At 36.8% G+C, this 21,202-nt stretch overlaps 1 protein-coding gene across 1 annotated transcript in view; it reads right to left on the bottom strand.

Moving 5' to 3' along the window:
• The window catches only part of LOC138702769 (nucleolar protein dao-5-like), a 966,798-nt gene that overhangs the window by 522,392 nt on the left and 423,204 nt on the right, over positions 1–21,202 (bottom strand). The window contains exon 4 of the mRNA XM_069830070.1: positions 105–200. The gene's annotated coding sequence lies outside the window, so the exon portion shown is untranslated. The remainder of the gene's footprint in view (positions 1–104; positions 201–21,202) is intronic.

Raw genomic sequence — 21,202 nt, 5'->3', positions numbered from 1 at the left:
CCTTTATTCAATTAATCTCCATAAATGTCACAGACTAAATTAATTACAACTAGTTTTAATTATCATCATACATTGCGTAATATAATGGGCGTTTCATCACTCACCTACGGGCACAACTACGCAATTTCACATCCAGTCCTGGTCTTCAGTTCCATCACTCTACAACGTCATTACACTCGCGTCGAAAGAAATTCGGATTCCTACGATAAGACAATAACAATGAATTAATATACAGTACAACAAATTATGAACATAATAGGCTTCTACATATGAGTTGGGTGAAGAAAAAATAAAGCACTCGATCTTCACCACGTGCTTATTCATCAATTTGCAAAACTACAATTCCTTTACCAACATTTAATTATGCATTTAAAAATAGACGTACGATTATTTAGTCCTGACAGTCGCCGACAATGTGCGCCTGGATCAGGCGAGTCTATTAAGTTACGCCAAGGGGTGTTCGGGTTAGTCAGTCTCTTGCATTCAGAGCAATCGGATGTCACACGTGCGATAGACCGGTGTGTTTCCAGTACAGTTAAGCTGTACTGCATTTCTTTACTGACCGCTCTACTCCGGAGTTCTCCCCACTACTCTTTTACTTCCCCTCTTTCGAGGCGCCGGGCTGTCAGGACTAAATAATCGGTCTGTATATGCAAGATGTGTAACGGAGGACGAAGGAAACTTTTTGATTTGATCTGGAATATACACGCGAAAATAAATCCAAGTAAGGATCACGTTGGCACTGCATGGCAGGTTCGCGCATGCGCCACAACCAAACTGTTAGTGTCGCGAGCCCCTCCTCTACAGCAGAGGAGGCAAGACGTGTCCTGTGACCTTTATGTACCATGGCTATATCAGCAATGGATATGAAGGGGGAAGATAGGTTTTAGTCTGAGATGAACTTTCGTATCGGTAGATTTGTATAGGGGAGAGTCGGGTAGTATCGGACAGTGAGTTTCTTTCATCTACCACACGATGATAGTACCTGATTGACATGGTTACGTTTCTGTGATGTCGCATAGAGAAAGGTAACCATGTCATTCAGGTACTACCATATGGTGGTCGATGAAAGAAACGCACTGTCCGATACTACCCGATGTCCGATACTACCCGACTCTCCCCTAATACTAACCATCTTGAAACAACATTTCTGATAGCTTATTCTTTTCCCTCTCGCACAGCTAGCGTGTCAGGTCTCGCCTCCTCATCCTCCTTCTCGTAACTAATCAATCACAATGTTATAAGCAAACTGCCCTATTAGCTGAAAAGCAAACATTCTCATGAGGGCGGATACAAAAGTTTTTTTTATTCCTTCTACCATGTTAATAATGTCAAAACACGTGCTTATACAACTTTTGGTCACTCGAGCACAATTACGTGGGCCGTGAAGAAAGAAGTTTCCCTGCTGGTCGTTTATAAAAAGAAAACACAATTTCATGGAAAGATTTATTGAAACAGATCCAGCAATTGTTGAGCTATTTTTCAACAATTTCCCTACCAGAATTAAGACATTTGTCACATCGTGGAATCAACAGAGAGGTGCAGACGGCTGTCACACAGTGGTTCCGATCCCATGGTATGACAAATGTCTCAATTCCGGTCGGGAATATGTTGAAAAATAGCTCGACAATTGCTGTGTCTGTTCCAACAAATCTCCCCATGAAACGGCCACAGGGAAATTTACTTTCTTCACGTCCCTCATACTTGCGTTAGAGTGGCCAAAATTTGTATAAGCACTTGTATTGACATTATTAACATGGTGCCCCCATGAGAATGTTTGCTTGTGCGTAAAGTACTGGATTAAAACAATTTTAAACCAACGAGGCGGGGGTCTGCTTGTGCTCTGAAGTGTAGAATTTTTTTACAGTATTGCCAGCTCATCCTTTTAAGTCTAATAATTAGAGTTCTATCCTCTGATTGAGGTTCTGGCTGATATGTACATCTGTTATCGGGCAGTACATCTCACTTAACGATATTTGTCAGAGGAAGAACAATTGTTTGCATACATCTGAAGTCTGACTAGTGTAATATGTAGCTAGTCGGCGATGTATGCAGTGGAGGGGGAAAGGAACTGGCCACCCTATCCTATCATCTCCTGGCTTAGTTGCCTCATAAGTGGTGCCTTCTTTGTATTACTTGCGAGGTTCAGACCTGTCTTCGGACAGTTGACTAAACAACAAAAACCACAACAATTAAAGTTTTGCGTTTGGTTAAGCCTCCAAGCAACCTGCAACAGTGTAGGTATATTATACTAATGGGGTATAGATTGACTGCCGTCAAATCCAACGCTACTTAGTTCAGGTCTGCTATTCAATGAACATACGAACACAAAACAATGCTAGCCGATTGGAAATGAGTGCTCCAATAGAAGAATTTGGTAGCGAGCAAGTCATCAGGGAAGAAGAAAATAGCCTACATTTTATCAGAAAGAAGGAACAGTTTTTCATTTGAAATACTTAAAATGTTTACATTCATTCATCGCAATGTGTAGAGAGACTTGTAAACCACGCATTCATAATTTGTTTCATTTAAAGTCCAAGTCTATGGTTCTCGGCACTATTGACCTCTATAAGACTCGCTGGCAGTGTAGGCGCAAATAACGGCGTGTTAAGGACCCTACTATTGCACAAAAGAGATAAAAAAGAGAAACAAATGATGAACAAAAGAAAGAATGAAAAAACTGAGACCGAAACAAAGAAAAATCAAAATAAAAAAAAAAGCTGGGTATAAAGAATGATTGAATGAAACCCTAGATCATATATGTAACAGATATGTCGGGCTTTTAGGCTTTGAGGTTAAGGACTTTTGTCAAGTTTACTACGGTGCCATCTAGTTGTTACAAAAGGTGTCACGTAATAATTCCCATTTGAATTGCATTTGCGACTGTGCTGCCATCTCGTGTTCGTTTACGGCGGACGGGTGGCGATCCTGGCTGTTGTTCTCTTCAAAGTGCTGCCGATTTTAACGTAGCGAGGAGTTAGCTGTTACATACTGTCTTCCTCCGACGAGTTTAGTGCTGGGACCTGAGGTATTCTTGCCATCGGTGCGGGGGGATTGCAGGTAGATTCTTTTGTTGCTACAGCTAAGCCGAGGCGAGCGGAGTGGTAAGTATTAAGCTCGATTCACATTATACGTCACATCACCGTCACATCACGGACCAGCAGCGTTGCATCAAAACATTGTTCAATGCGTTTTGTATGGTAGCGTTCACATATACAGGCAACGTCACAGCCCATCAACGGCACGGACCGTCTGGGATTCTCGAGGAGAATGTTTTGATGTGACGTGGACGGTTTGATAGCGTGAATTGTTTATGCTTTCTTCTTCCTCGCTGTTATTTATACTCGCTTTAACATGTTTGATCATATTGCTAGTATCTTTTGATTGAAATCCGAAGGTCTGTTCTATTGTTGTGAACTAGATGGTGACTGTATATGTATTACTGATTTGTTATGAATATGATTTCGGTGAGGAATGAGGCCGATTCAATCTTTTCAGGTCCAGAATGCAAAGTGAGGTGGGTTTCATTAAGGGATCAGTTTAGTAAGGCATTAAAAAAGAGGAAGACTATGAGCGGACAGGCAACCAACACGAAAAAAAATGGAAATATGAAGATTATATGTTATTTCTGATCCCGTTTATTAAAGAAAGAGAAACTATAGGAAACGTTGAACCTCAAGGCAGTGACGATTCGAACAATCAAGGAGAAGAAGAAAGTTTGAACAATGATACAAATGAAGAGACTGCAGAGATTGCTGCTTTACATCCACAGGACTTAAGAAAATCAGTACTGCCAGAAGCAAGAACACTGATCCTCTAGTTACAGGGTCACAAAGGCGCCCAAAGAAAAAGGTGCATGAGAAGGAAACAGCGTCATCCCTCGTTATGAAATATTTATTAGAAAACAATGAAAAAGAAAAGCAATTGACGTCTACCTGCAGTGCGGACCGAATAGATGCATTTTTCAACGGCATAGCTGCCACAGTGAAACAATTTTCACCATTAAGACAAAATCTGGCAAAATAAAAAATTTTCAATATAATTTCTAATCTTCAATACGAAGAAATTCAAGAAAGCATGTTCCAGTCCCAAAGCAATGAGCGCCTTCGATTTCTTCAGCACCACCAGCTCACTATCAGCATCCCGTGCTGCAACACAATCAGCTGCAAACAGTTAGGGTTACTTATTGGACGACCTCAACTACGTCACATGATCTGACAACTATGCAAACACCGTCGCCTACACCAACACACGTGTCAGGAATATCATCAGTTCAAACCTACTATTAACAATTTTCCCCTGTGGAATAATTAACGTTTCCCTGTGAGTGATTTTATGCAAGGAATGACAAATAATAATTTGTTTTAATTGACATAATTGCTTTTCCATTTCATTGTTTGGACTACAATCTAGAAGGACTTACCTTAAACAAACCATCAACTTTTCTTTTGCTGAAATTGCTTCTCTAAATGTTGTGTTTTGTTTTTGTATTTGTATTTCTATTTTTCGAAACAAAATATAAAACTGATATTTTGACATTCTAAAATACTTACAGAAGCAACTTTCATCATCCTCCAACTGTCGGTATAGTGTATGATATTCACCTATATTCTTCCTCTTTCTGAGCATTTCTTTCATTTATATTCTGTTTCGTTTTCTTGCTTCGGCCTCTTCTTCGTCCAACAAGACAGCAATCATCGCAAGTTTTTGTTTGCTAAATATCGGCATTGTTCGAGAGCACAGTTCCTACAGTCTTGATGGCGGCAAACTGACGGTCACTTGCCGTTAAATGTGAATGAGTTTGCATCGGACGGTGATCGTCCGTGACGGTGATGTGACGTATAATGTGAATCGAGCTTTAATCGTCCAAAAATATGCAGTCTTCAGTTTGTAGTAGTGTGTGAATATTTCATATATATATTGTTTACCTAGGCCCATGTGATTTTGTTATAAATATATTAAATATATTGTTGCAATTTTTGCTCAAACATCTCCTTGATGTTAGCTATGTTAATATTATATGAATTACTCATATTAAATATTTCACCGTTACAAGTCATGTTTAAGGAAACATGCAGTGGAAAATGGGTCAACGAGACGAGTAGATATTTTAGCGTACAATGCTGACACTAAACAGGGCATCATTGTGGACCCCACGATGCGTTTTTGAAGTAGAATGTCATCAGTCAGCCGAGGTCCACCTTGAGAAGAAGTCTATCTATTAGCCTACAGTCAACTATTTCAAGCTGAAATATGCCTTAATTCACGTTGAGGTATTCGGCTTGCTCATAGGTGCTCGAGGGACTATACCAGCTTTTTTCGAATAATTTCGACAGCAGTTTGCTCTGCCAACATATCTGAGGGATGACATTGTGATATGTGTGTTAAAAAATTCTGCCAGATCATAATTAATCACATGGTGCCACATTAATAGCAATTGTAATTTTTCACGCCCTTTTCTTTGTTTCCCTTTTTTAAAACTTAACATCTATGTTTACATATGTATAATAATTTTTTTTGAGGATATACTGAGTCCGTAAGGGCTACCCTCAATGTGGGGCAGTTTATTATTATTATTATTATTATTATTATTATTATTATTATTATTATTATTATTATTAAATTGATTACTTTACAAATTTAATTCAATTCTACTAATCACTAAATTTTATAGTATGATTCTTCTTTTCATTTATATTACTGTAGTTTTATTATGATTTTTATGTTTATTTATTTTATTGTATTTGTATTTCTGATGGTGTAAAGGCCTTAACTTCACCTAATAAATAAATAATAGACTAAATAAATAAATAAATAAATAAATAAATAAATAAATAAATAAATAAATAAATAAATAAATAAATAAGTAAAATGTTCTACAATACTTTCCTTCTCTGAACACGTAAGTACGAATGGTTGTATCTCTATCTCGCCAAAAATACGTTAGAAAACTAATAGGCATACTACTTTCGTAAATTGGGCGAATGTTTTCAGTATGATTGTACTTCCTTCCAGACTGGCGATGTCACTGTCCCCTGCCACTCCAGTACCGCGCTAGGCCAGTCGGAACCGCATTCCTCTCAGCCCTAAACTCCTCAGAGGATGACAGTATATGATCTAGGATGAAACCAAGAGTGAAATGAAGAAAAATAAAAACTGAGAAATTAAGAAAGAAATAGGACAAAAGAGCGAAAGGAGAGATAGAAAGAAAACGAAAAGAACATATACAAAAGTTAAACGAATTAAAAGAAATAAAAGGGTGGAGAAAAGGAAAACAGACATAAAGAAATAAAAGTGGAAAAGTGAAATGGATCTGTTAGATAAGAGCCGTAAACGAAATGAACTACGGTTAGGTCGTTTCATGTGTATTTAGAATTCGCAAACATACCAGAAGCGCCATTGAGAAGTTAAAAGAACGTGGCAACCCTAGGTTAGGACTCGTAGCTTATAAACAGAAGCACATGATTATAAACGGCGCGTTACCTAATATTTGTTTACACGGCGGGTGCGCGGAGTGTGAGCGGGCGGCAGGCTCAGGGTCATCCTCGCCCCTCGCGAGGTGCAAGAGACTGCTGCTGTATTCCCGCTCCAGCTCCACAGTGGCCTGCTGGTTTCTTTATAAGTTTTGCAAAGTGCTATACGGTTATTGCGTAAACGAAAGAAGAGAGAGATGGATAAAAGCTGTTACCACAGTCTAGTATATACAGTCGCGAAGCTTGAATTGTGAGGGTGCTAGAAACAATAGACTGTGCCGGTACTATTTCGCATTGTCTATAATGAGGCGATATTAGCGATCCTTGTGGTTAGCAACTACCTATGGATGCATATTTACTACGTATTGAGCTTCGTGACTGTATATATTAGACTGTGCTGTTATCCTATAATTATGCTCTCTGAGTGAGCACATAAGTAATCAGGTCGTCTGTAGGAATCACAATTTTAGGAACATTTTAAAATGGAAAATTATATACTGTACTTATTGAGAACCAAACGCCTTTTTACAACAGGTGGCAACCCAGCTGGACAATCGTATGTTATGCAACAATAAAAAACAAATATAACCAAATCCTACAGACCTCTGAAATTCCTTCATTATGATAAAATTTCATTATATCGAAATATGTTATTTTTCTAAAGAAAGAAAAAAACACGCTCGCTCATTTACCTCTACTTACGCCGTAAATTCCGCACATTTGTTGCATGTAGGTCCGGAAAATATCCTTATAAAATAAAATCAAAAACTGAATTTACATTGGATTTGAAAAGAAAAACTTAAAAGAATGGCATAGGAGAAGTATAGATTCAAGTTTTATGAAGCACTTTGTAGGATAAGATGTGCCATGTTGTTTGGAAAGCCATGATTGTATTGTATTTATTTACATTCCATGGCATTCGTACATTGCTTCACAGCTAGAATATGGAACATCTTAGTACTATACAAAGTCTTAATAAGAGTCACAGTCTAGTTGAAGTAGGCCTATATACAGAAAAGCTTTTCAATATACTAGTACAGCACAAGGAGTTAGTAGCGATATTTAATACAACACAGAAATATCCATGCAGTATTGTTGAGTGCCATAAATTCACCTACAGAATAGAAGGCGTGAAAAATTAGAGATTTCTTTAATATGGTCCTAAATAATCTTATGTTTTGAGTTTGATTTTTTATATCCATAGGGTGCTATTAAAATTGTTTACTGCCATATAACGCACTCCTTTCTGATAGCACAATAGATTTGCCGATGAAGTATGAAAGTTATTTTTTACGAGTATTAATGCTGTGAACTGTTTAATAAGTTACAAAGTTTTCACGATTACATACGAGGAAATTTATTAATGAAAACATATATCGACAAGCCGTGGGTATTATTTGTAATTTTTTTAATAGTCCTACACGATTCCCTAAATTTGGCACATACTATTATTCTAATTACTCTTTTTGTAGTAGGAATATACTGTTACTATTTGTAGATTTTCCCCAGAATATTATTCCAAAACTCATTACCGAGTTTCCACGTTATACGTAATATACGTTACAAGAGCGGTATGTTGACGTTTTCATGGTCGAGGAAAAGATTGAAAAAGCGAAACGTAGTTGAGCTTTTTTAATTTCCGAGAACATGAAAACAAACATACCGCTCGTGTATCGTACTTTATTGTGTACGCAGATCGCTTATTACAAACCTGAAAGACGAATTTCTAGTTAGTTGCAATGAAATCTCCATGTTGGTTTCTGTTTAATGACGGCAACTTCGGAAAACCAAAATATCTTTCTTCAACATTGTTGCTATAAAATGTTTTCTGTGTTTACTATACTCCAGCAGGCCGTGATATACGTCTGTCTTCCCCCCCCCCAAGTCATTTTAATATTTTAACAATATTATTTATATAACATATTGCAGTAATAACATCGGCATCTGGAATCTTGTTGATTTTTTCACGGCTTCCTTAATGTTACTTGTATCAGGAATGCAATAAGTTTCGTGGAGTAGTAGACTTTACTTAATTTTTGCAAATATTTAAAAACAATAATTAACATTGCAATTTAGGTGAAATTGCAGTGGTAAGTTTCCAATTTATAATTATTACTATATTAAACGTCTATAAAAATAATATGTTAAAAGCCTAAAGCAGTAAAATGAATGTCGCGCTTAAGCAGTAAGAAGAGGGAAATTGTTATGTGTGTTACGTTGGGAATACTGAATGTGGTATTTCACACTTACCGCGTATTGGTTCTGTGTGGAAAACAAGCAAATACGCACGATCTCGCACAAAGTATATTGTTTTTAAGGTATTGATATTTACTACCTCTTGCATAGATCTAATAGCAAAACATGCTGAATTGAGTTTGAGGGTAATTTCTTTAATGTGATTTTTGCAATTTATCGATTTGTAAGTCAAGAAATTTGATTGTTGTTGTTTCTATTAGGGACATATTGTTAATTATTGCGCTTCAAATTTGCTAGATTGAATGCGGGCAGATTTTAAATTGGATTGTTAGTTTTGTTACAATTTAATACTAATTTACTAGCTGAGAATCCATCTCATATTTTGAGGAGAATTGGCTCTGCTGAAGATTAGAATGTGTTAGAGTTATTGGGTGTAATTACTATACTTGTGTCATCTGCAAATAATATGGGTTGACCTACATTTTTATTAGGGGGCAAGATCGTTTATAAACACTAGAAAAAAAGCAAGGGACCTAATATTGATCCTTGTGGTATTCCATTATTAATAGTTTCCCATGTCGAGACAGATTTCATAGTGGTATTGATTTCGACTTTCTGTTTTCCATCTATGACATACGAGTGAAACCAAAGGTGGTGAGATTAGTGAGCTGTGATTAATGGAAACTAAATGGGGAGAACAGAAGAACAACTGGATAAAAACAACACACAATTCAGAGACATCTGCTTCACAATACACTATAGCATCGTGCATTATAGGCACTATGTTCGGTTCGAATTAAATTGCTGCACATTTAAAGGACAAAACTAAAATTCTTGCAATCATTTATTACCATAATAAACTGCTCTCTTAAATTGCCTGAGCATATTGGGAATTAAATTAATGGTTTTCCTAATTCATGCTATGAAATGCTCCATATTAAACTACGTTATCTCGAAAAGGAAGCAAAAACGAGAAACAATGTATTAAACCATTTTGTTTGAAATATCTCAAAGACTAACCCCTTGAAATTAATGGTTTTACTTACGGTTCATTCTGTATAACTTCATAACCAAAATACATCCTCAATTTTCAACATTTTCAGTTACAGTATTAAGTTCATTAAAAATTTAACACTTGCTTATAAATGATATTTAAATCGATTCTATGTATAAGATTTCGTGTGTGTGTTTATATAACATTCCCAACATAATTCCAAATCCCTTCTCAACCGTACCCTTCGACTTGCTGATACAACTCCGAAAATTCGAAGGTGAGTAAATATGCATACAATTACTGTGAGCAGAATAATTTTGGGAACATAATTTTATGTAATATATATGACACTACAGGCTTGTTTCCTATCTCTGATAACAAATTTGAATGATATCATGTACGTCAGGAGTCACACGACAGCTGAACTGCGGCGCGAGGTGACAGACCAGTAGTGAGTGATCTCATAGTCTGAGTGCACGGCGACTCACAGCAGAAATTCCCAAGAAAATCGAACCTTTTTGGGAGGGGTACATAACAACACTTTCCCATGCCAAGTTCAGTTAAGTGAAAATAAAAGAAGCCTGCAATAAACGGGGTTTCGTTATTCCCAAGAAAGGCATCTTCTGTGTATTTAATAAGATTGGTAAAGCTCGAATGGAATTAATTTGTATCATCCCATGGGGTGCGGCGACTTGAGATGGAGGGTTGACTTACTTGCTTTTTCCACTCTGGAATTAATCCCATCCGAGCTTTGCCAGTCTTATTAGGTACACACAAGATGCCTTTCTTGGAAATAACGAAACCACGTGTTTTGCAGGCTCCTATGATTTTCACGTAACTGCACTTGGCATCGGAAAGAGTTGTTATGTACCCCTTCCAAGGCTCGATTTTCTTGGGCATTGCTACTGTGATACACCGTGCACTCTGATTATGAAATCACTCACTACTGGTCTGTCACCTCTCGCCGCAATTCAGCTGTCGGTGTGATTCCTGACGCACATGACGTCATTCAAATTTGATATCAGAGATCGAAAACAACCCTGTATTTCTCGTGTAATAGAATTAAGGAATAAAATCGTCAGAAAGATTTGCAGTAAATCGCCGTTTTGTGCTAGACTGGCATTTGTACTTCAAATAATATCACATTTTTCCTGAAGTGAAAATTGTCTTTCTTCTTCATATTTTCGGAATTACTTGACTCCTAATTCATCAATATGAAACAGAACTTCTGCAGCAGTTTGGTGAAATTCCCTATACGAACAGGAAGGTGGAGAGACTGACAAGGCATCGCACGGATTCGAAAAACATATATTTTCTAAAATTCATGAAACCAGCGTTTTGAAGAATTACAGTAATATCACTGTACGTGCCATAACGAGGACAAAATGAATTCTGCTAAAGCTTTATTCTACATTTTATTTTTATTATACATCTTGATTACACAACTTTTAACACTATATTACTTCGGAATATGTATTACATATCTTTCACGTGTTAAATATTACAGAACCTGGTTAACTAGTTTCACCCTGAATATTCCTACACAACATAGAACAGACATATATATATATATATATATATATATATATATATATATATATACTAAACAAAGACAACAGCAAACCGCAGACATCATCATATATTGGCACAGATACGTAGACGATATACTAATACTATACAAAGGAAACAAAAGGCAGATTCAAAACTTTGCATCAACACATAAACAAAATACACCCAAAACTATACAACACATTAGAAATTGAAAGCAACAAATCCATAAGTTTTCTAGACATCACAATAACAAATGTTGTTAAATGTTATGTTTTATTTAACGACGCTCGCAACTGCAGAGGTTATATCAGCGTCGCCGGATGTGCCGGAATTTTGTCCCGCACGAGTTCTTTTACATGCCAGTAAATCTACTGACATGAGCCTGTCGCATTTAAGCACACTTAAATGCCATCGACCTGGCCCGGGATCGAACCCGCAACCTTGGGCACAAAAGGCCAGCGCTATACCAACTTGCCAACCAGGTCGACTCACAATAACAAAAGTCGACAACAAACACACATTCAAAAAAAAAAAAAAAAAAAAACCAACAACACACATACACAACACATCCAATCACCCAACACAACACAAACAAGCTGCATTCCGAACAATGGTACACAGATTACTCAATATAACATAGCCAACAAGACTGCAAAGAAGAACTAAACACAATCAAATATATAGCACAAGAAAACGGATACAACCCTGACATAATAGACAACATAATAAGAAACATAAAACATAACCAAAAAAAAGCGTAAGAACACAACACAAACACGAGAACACAAAAAATACATCACACTAACATACGAAAACAAAAACACACACAAGATTGCAACCTCATTCAAGAAATTAAATTACAAAATCTCATACAGAACAAATAACACTCTACAAAAGCATATCAACACACAAACAACACAAACAAACAAATACAACCACACAGTCATATACAAACTCAAATGCAACACCTGCATTAACTTCTACATAGGACAGACAGGCAGATCATTTCAAACACGTTACAAAGAACACATTACAACCATAACAAAACTACAAAACACTTCCACATATGCAGAACACACCACAAACGCTAACCACACCTACAGAGACAAATACAGATATGGAAATTCTACGTATTCAACCAAAAAGCCAGAAACTAAACACACTAGAACAATATGAAATATACACACACAAAACCACATCCAAATAAAATTCTCAATACACAACTCAATTTTCAGAACACACACACTCTTTGACTCCACATTACACTACACAAACACACCCCACAGGAAAGACAAACAAAAGGCGCCAAGACCAGCACCAACCAGTTCTGAAGATGGCCCATAAACAGGCTGAAACTAGTTAACCAGGTGCTGTAATATTTAACACGTGAAAGATATATAATACATTATTTTTATTAGTCCTTCCAAAGTAAAAAAAAAAAAAAGAGAATATTCCCTATAGTTGTTCGTATATGAGAAGCTTACACTTCACATCTCCTTCAAGTGTGCAGAAGACTTTACAATAAGGGTGGTTGCTTACATAGCATCGACTCTAAATGAAGGAGAGGAGAGTGGCCAATTTCACGCTCGAGATAAAACTTCCGCGTTGTCCTTTTACACAGTGGAATGATTTCTACGCAGTAGTGGGCATAAGGAGGAGTCAATGTTGTCTGTTCCTGAAGGAAATTCAATCTCCATGTTCTATAGTGGGAAACACGTACGATTATTTGCAAAAACGGTAACATGACCGTCTTTTTAATGTTATCACCAAAGCAGGTAAAAGCACAATGCTATGTACTGAAACAATAATGTAACTTTAAAATGCATATTGTTTATTTATTAATTCTTACTATTATTATTATTATTATTATTATTATTATTATTATTATTATTATTATTATTATTATTATTATTATTATTATTATTATTTATAGGAAAGTACACAGGCTAAATACCCCATCAGAGCAACTTCTTCACATAAACTACAGATACTACGTCATTCGGAGCAAAATTTTTTAGGAGTGTGCTGTGACAAATTAAGCTAATCCTCAAAATATATGCCATTGGACTACATGGTACTGAGCCACTTTTCAGAGAGGTTTGCTATCCCGCAACGGTATTCGTTTCTAATTTATGATGCGAAGAATTCGGTAATATCCATTTCAACGTCTTCCACGATTTGGAAAATTTGTCCACGCAGGAAGTGGGACATGCGTCGAAAAAGAGGGTAATCTGAAGTCGCAAGATCAGGGCTATGTGCCGGATGTGATTGCAGTTCGATTCCTACTAATTCCTGGATTTTTTCTATGGTCTTTCGGGTTGTATGGAGTCTGGCATTGTCCTGTTGCATGATAATTCTATTTCGATTAATTACTGCCGGGTACCTCTCTTTCAAAGCTTTATGGACTCATTCTAGGTGTTCAGAATAAAGATCAGCATGTCCGTTTGGAACAAATTCACAGTAACTCACACCTTTAAAATTCCACCAGATTTACCTAAAATTACTTTGGGATCGAATCGATTTTGTGTAACGACTTTGGCAGGTTGTCGGGGATCGAGTCTCTGATTTTTTGGGCAATGTATTGCATCTTTTGAAGCACCAAGTTTTTCTGACAACCAACGACTACTTTTTTTGTGGATTTTCATCCAGTATCCTGTAAATCTTTTATGTCTCCTTTTCCATCATTGAAATGCTGGAACCAACGTTGTGCTACATCCTCACTAACGACACCTTCATCCTCGACTTCATATATTCGAGCCGGGAAGCAGCTTTGTAGTCTTCTTTCAAATAATGCTCTATAAAACTGTAACCTCAAACTTTCTCAACTCTATTTTTTTTTTTTACTCTTTGTATTAACTGATGCCTGTCACATGCTCACAATACGTAACATAAACAATAGCGACCTGTAAATTTCTTTGACAAACTAAAGAAAAATCATTAAAATCTTACAAAACACCAAACTTAAAAAAATCTACATTACTTATTATTACGGTTCTACAGCACTAGTTAATGTTTGTAAACAAAAGGCAGTAATATTGGATTCAACTGTACGGTTCGAAAAGGATGTATCTCAAGCCTTAACGGTTGATCAAGAAAAGCAAGTCATTTACCGCCCATGTGTTCCTCACTTGAGTGAGAGATATAATGCAATTGATTACACATGGGAGGTGAGGGGTTTGCTTTTTTGTACTAGCGGATCGGCGTATAAATATACTACTGACATTTTGAAGCAATATATGACATCCCAAAATATTAATATTTGTTTAAATATCTTTAAAAAATCCATAGGCATTTTACATAACCATTTATATAATGTTTAAATTTCTAACTTTCTAAATTGTATATTGCACTTGATTACTACCTATTATATTGATATATTTCTTATTTCTATTTCATATATGTATTTTTCTGAAATTATTTTCCGGACCTATATGGTCATCTGTTATGCCAAGCGGATGTATTAATAAATGAGCCATTCAGAGCAGAAGTGGTGTAAGTCAGAAATGGGTAATGAGGGTTAAAGTAAACATTCTGTAAAATACAGCGCAAAGAAGCAATTAATATTCAAATTATTTAAACTATTAGTAGTCAGTAGATAGCAAGTAGGACATATTAATTATACATCTTGATTACACAACTTTTAACACTGTATCACTTCGGTATATGTATGATAAGAACTTTCTTGTGTTAAATATTATTAACGTAGGCTACCTTGTTAACATGTTTCGACCTATTTTCGGTCATCTTCGGAACTGGTCGTTGTTGGTCTTGGCGCCTCTTGTTTCCTGTGTGAGTGCGTTCGTAGTGTAAAGTCAAAGAGTATGTGTTTTGAAATTGAGTTGTATGTTGAGAATATCTTGGGGTGTGTTTTCGTGTGTCTGTATATTTCATATTGTTCTAGTGTGTTGAGTTTCTGGCTTTTTGGTTGGATGTGCAGTATTTCCATGGCTGTGTTGATGTCTCTGTAGGTGTGGTTGGCATTTCTTATCATACGTATTAATTGCTACTTTTCGCTGTATTTTACAGGATTTTTACTTTAAACCTCATTAATCAGTTTCGACTTACACCACTTTTGCTCTGTACGGCTCAAATACAGGGACATCATTTTATTTTTACTTCAATTTTTATTGTACCTGAGTTTTTGAATGTACTTCACTCCCACCCCTTCTACTAAGGAAGTTCCAACTCCACACAGAACCAAGACCGCAGATAGTAAGCAGTACTGAGTTACTGAGTATAGCACGTTCCAGAAATATGTTCGCGTTTTCCAGTGACGAAAGAGCTTTCAATATTGAATCATATTTTCGCACAGGTACTGTCCGTTTGCCTACGTCGCATCCCGATTTCCCCCACCAGTTTCTGCTCGCCCCTCTGTAATAGCTGGGCTGTCTTAGCTCTTTTCTGAAAACATTAATTTCTCTTAGGAATTGGAAGTTTACGTAATATTATACAGCTGTTTAATTTAACTTAAATAAAAGGGCCTCGTTAAGTAATTAACTGTCACGTGATTTCCTCCCTTTCTACAAATCTGCGGCATAACCACTTGGACGGACAGTAGATGGCATGTCTGAGTAATTTTATATTTTCGGGTCGGGCAGAAGTGAAGATTGAATTCACAGTACGTAGAGTAGGTACAGAATTATTTCAACATGAGTTACTAGTACGAAGGACGAAACTGGCAATTGGAATTAGGTGCAATAGTTTATAGTGCGATAATATGCACAAAAGAACTGAAGCCTGTATCGAAATGAACGGCCACCATTTTCAAAATTGTGTTTAAATATTCATATTATGATTACTTTTCAATTTAACTTCTTTCTCTATATTGTACGCTAATGTGCTGTAGACAGTATAATATACACTGCATAATGAATACGTTCGCATGGATAACTCACTTCGTGAGTAAAAACACTTATTCTTAATACAGTACTGTACTTTGATTAAAGAAAAACCTAATGAAAATTATCAAACTCAAAATCGCGATATTTCCTAGTTTACGTAAATGGATGAACTACTTTTCTTCCATCCTATACCTAGTAGAGTGATTTGTGTTTTACGCCAGTATCATCGAACTGCAGTCTTGGAGGGGAAAGCAAGCGGTGTTTCCGGTTCTCTAAAGGTATAGACAGGTTAATATTAAAAATGTTAGTAAAAATAAAATGATGTCCCTGTACAAATAGCCTGCTTAATAAATTAATTAAATGAACAATTGTTATGAAGAAGTGTCATTTTCTTTAGATACAATGGAATTAGAAAATGAAAATGTAGATGTGGAAGTAGGATTCGCACTTTATTTGGTACAATTGATTCATGCTCATCGATTTACGTGGAAACAGTTGGTGACACTGACTAAACAAAAGAACAATCATGCGATAAATTGATAGTGATAAATCGAGCTGCAGAAATTATCGCGATGTATGATTGTGATTGACTGGAATTCAAAATTTCATTACACTTCATTGGCCGAAAATGGAATGACGTCATATAAACGAAGTAATCATAATTCACTTTCGGATGCGCGAAGTCTCATAACAGAGCATTTCATGAAATGTAGTAATCGAGGAAATACAAAATACTTTCCTGTACTCTGGCAGTCGTCATAGTGCGGCAAGGACAGACCGCAGAATTAACACACAAGCCAACTCATTCTGAGAATGGGATGTGCTACTAATACGTTGAGGTCATTTTACTGCGAGGACATGAACCTCAGACACCCATTGCGGGTCGCAAAACTACTGTAGCAATTCTATTGAGGGGCAAACGTCCTAACCTCGAGCACGTGACCTTCTATCCGCTTCTGCGGACAGAGTTAACACTGCTCTCTCAATTGTATGCAGAGTAAATATCAGCGGCATGGCGGCACACGATGGCCTTGGGTTAAATAAGGCCCGCGGATCACAGACCTGCCTGCAATCCAGCTTCGGGTCTTGTACACATTTTCTGGCCCTTCCCTATTAGCGTGTCCGGCAACAATTTCGTCTCAGAGTTTCATTATCAGGATTTTAAAGTTCCTTTCCATATGCAATGGGCAATTTGCTTAGCTTCTTTGTCTAGCAGTTTCTCCTTTAACTAGCCTGTGTAAATACGTATTAACATTTATACAGAGTGAACCGCGTCATTAACATCAGGAGTTATTCCTTGAGATATTGCAAACAAAAACGTTTAATACAATTTTGCTCGTTTTTGCTCTCTTTTCGAAATAAAAATTATTTTATATTAAACATTTCATATCGTCTTTTGGGAAAACGATTAAGTTCCCAATATGCTCAGTCAATTTAAGAGAGCAGTGTACTATGATAAATTATTGAATCAATCCTTTAAATGTGCAGACATTTGATTTCAATAAAAGAGCCGTTCAGAGAAGAAGTGGTGTATGTCAAAAATGGGTAATGAGGGTTAAAGTAAACATTCTGTAAAATACAGCACAAATAAGCAAATAATGTTCAATTTATTTAAACTATTAGTAATCTGTGGATAGCAAGAAGTACATATTAATTGCTACTTTGCGCTGTATTTTACAGAATGTTTACTTTAAACCTCAGTACATAATTTTGACTTACACCACTTTTGCTCTGAACGGCTCAAATGCAACATTTTAAAATCACTTTTCAGAACGAAAGGTTACATTTGTTCGGTCAAATTTCTGCACATTTAATGGACAAAACTGGGATTGAATAATTTCAAGGAAAAATTGTTCCGGGGCCGGGCATCGATCCCGGGACCCTTCGCTTACTGCGGATCGATGCCTGGCCCCGGAACAATTTTTCCTTGAAATTATTCAAACCTGCTTTACAGAGAGCTATTGCCTGAAAGCCAGATTTGCATAAAACTAGGATTGTTTCGACTATTTCGTTTATATGACGTCATTCCATTTTTGGCCAATTAAGTGTAAAGAAATTTTGAATTCCAACCAATCACAGTCATACATCGCAATAACTTCTGCAGCTCGATTTATTACTATCAATTTATCGCATGGTCGTTCTTTTGTTTAGTCAGTGTCGCCAACAGCTTCCACATAAATCGACGACCATGAATCCATTGTACTAAATAAAGTGCGAAATCCCACTTCCACATCTACATCTTATAATTCCATGTCCATTGTATCTAAAGAAAATGGCACTCCTTCATAACAATTATTCATTTAATTAATTTATTAATCAGGTTATTTGCAATTAAACTATAAAATGTTTAAATTAAATTATGATTTCAGCAGATAATGAAAACATATTTCTGTTTTAATAACAAGAGGAAAGCGCAGTACATGTAATAAAAAATTTTTAAACCTGAATTTCACTTTTCTCAATTGGTATTATTGAATAACATTCAATTTCTTTATTGCAATAATCGTTATTCATCTATTTCGACTTCACAATGTTTGAACAGGTTAAGTATTCATAAATATACGATTATTAACATTTTGTGAGCGAATTTTAGGATGTATTATTTACATTTTTATTTTATTCACGAAATAGTCCTAATAAATGTTACTCGAGGTCTGAGATTTTCCAAATAAATCCACGAGTGAAGTGAGTTGATTTATCGGCAAATCTCAGACCTCTTGTGACATTACTATAGACAATTTATTATCAGAATACAGTGCTTTCTTAAACTGACTGAGCATATTGGGAATTAAATAAATGACGTTCCCGAAACACGCTATGAAATGTTTCATATAAAATAATTTTTTCTCGTAAAGGACGCAGAAAGGAGCAAATACTGTTCTAAGCTTTATTGTTCGAAATTTCTCAAAGAATAACCCCCTGAAATTAATGACATTATTTAGTGTTCGCCCTGTGTAATCACTGATGAACCATTAAGTTATTTAAATTAAAGAACAACTTTACTGTCTTAATATTTAAATTATGATGTCAACTTACCCGATTGATTAATTTCGATGTTATATCCATCATCTTCTGAATTCTAGTGAATTCCCGCGCTATCTTCTGGTTTCCTTTTATGGTAGGGTGTGTTCATGACTGGTAGTGTTACATCGAAAAGGGTGTGTGTTCTGAAATTCAACTGAGTGTTGAGAGTGTTTTTGTGTGTCTATAAATTTTGTATTGTTCTAGAATATCAAGTCTTTGATTTTTTTTTTGTTGCAACTGCAGAAACACAGGCACGGATATGAAAATACTACACATTCAACCAAAAAACAGAAACTCGGTACTCTAGAACAAAACTAACTTTATAGACAAACAAAAACACATCAACATTCAATTGAATTTCAGAACTCACATTCTTTTCGATACAACACTACCAATCAGAACACACACCATAGTGAGGAAACTCACTAGAATTAGAGGATGATTGATTTAACATCGAAACTAGTCAATCGGATAAAATAACACCATAATTTAAATATTAACACAGTGAAGTTGTTATTGGTTTAATTTAAATAACTTAATAGTTCTCCAGTTAATATTTGTATTTGACATCAACAGAACGCAATGGCGATTTACAACATTTCAGACAGGATGTTGTTTCTCTGTGATTTCTTGTATGGCATAAAAAACGGACCTACATACATAGATTGGATAAAAAGTAATGGCAACACTGCTGTCACGTGGCGATGGTGCGTTCGAGAGCTGCCAGCTGTGTGGACATGAACAAGGACTGTTGGATGAGTTAGTGCAGCCAGCGGCGACAGTACTCTGTCAATCTACTGCAGTGTATAGAACGTTGACTTTCATAGGGATAGTGCGAGCGCCCTAAGACCACGTTTACAAAACTAGAGTAACGTTCCTGGATCAAAATTGAAGTGACACGAGGTCGTAGTGCACAAGAATGTTTTCAGGGACTGCATGAAGCATATGCCGATGCAGCGTTGCCATATCGCACAGTGGCACGATGGGTTAAAGCGTTCCGGGAAGGCAGGGATGCCGTTCAGGACAACCTCCGTACAGGAGGACCCCGCGTGGAGGACAACACAGTTCAACTCCTTGCTTCCCTGTTGGATACTGATCGCCGATGGACTGCGCGTGAGTTAGCAGCGGAAGTCTGAGTATGCCACAAAACTGTGCTCCACATTCTGCAAGACATTCTGGGTTACCGAGGTTTAACAAGCAATGGCACCGCTATTCAGTCGCACAGGCCTTGTTGGACCGGTACCAAAGGAAAGACGACAACTTTCTTGGACGAATCGTCGCTATGGACGAAACCTGGGCTCGCTCATACGAACCAACCAAAGTTGAAACGTCAATCAAATGAATGGAAGCATCCAGGTTCTTCTCGTCCGAAGAAAGTGCGCCCTACCCAAAGTGCTGTGAAAGTGATGTTCATTGTGGCGTGTGACATTGATGGGGTAATACTGCACCACGCTGTACCTCCAAGGCAGACGGAAAACGCGGACTACTGGAACATCCACCGTACTCACCCGATATGATCCATGCGATTACGATCTTTTCACCAAAGTGAAAGAACCACTGCGAGGGACCCGGTACAATACCAGAGATGAACTTATCCGTGCTTTTAGGACGGTCAATACGGAACATCAACAAACATGGACGCGCTGATGGTGTACGACGCCTTCCAAACATTTGGCAAAAGGCAATAAATAAGGGGGGGGGGCGACTATATAGAAGGTACGTAAATGTTGTACCCCTGTGAATAAAGCCATGTCAGAAATATCGAACTGTTGCCATTACTTTTTATCCAACCTTAGTAATTATATAATTTTATCCGCGCTAACTCCTATTGCATCCAGGAAATAGGATGAGCAGATATAAACTGAACAAACAAAAGGGCTGTATAATCCTCTTAAATCCATCTTCTGCCTGTTATCGTGGATTTAACATGTTAGAGAGTACAGGTAAATGATTAACACAACAGCTATTTCATTACAAACATCATATCTGACAACCTTCGCGAGGGGAAAGAGACTGGAAGTACGATATTCGAATGTGTGTGTTTCTTGCATTAGGCCTAATGATATAATCTGTATGAAGTATCTCCACGTCGCATTACGAACTTCCCTTTCTCTGAAGACTAA

The sequence above is a fragment of the Periplaneta americana genome, chromosome 7, assembly GCF_040183065.1.
Source record: "Periplaneta americana isolate PAMFEO1 chromosome 7, P.americana_PAMFEO1_priV1, whole genome shotgun sequence".
Taxonomy (NCBI): Eukaryota; Metazoa; Arthropoda; class Insecta; order Blattodea; family Blattidae; genus Periplaneta; species Periplaneta americana.
This window is presented reverse-complemented; position numbering and strand designations above follow the sequence as displayed.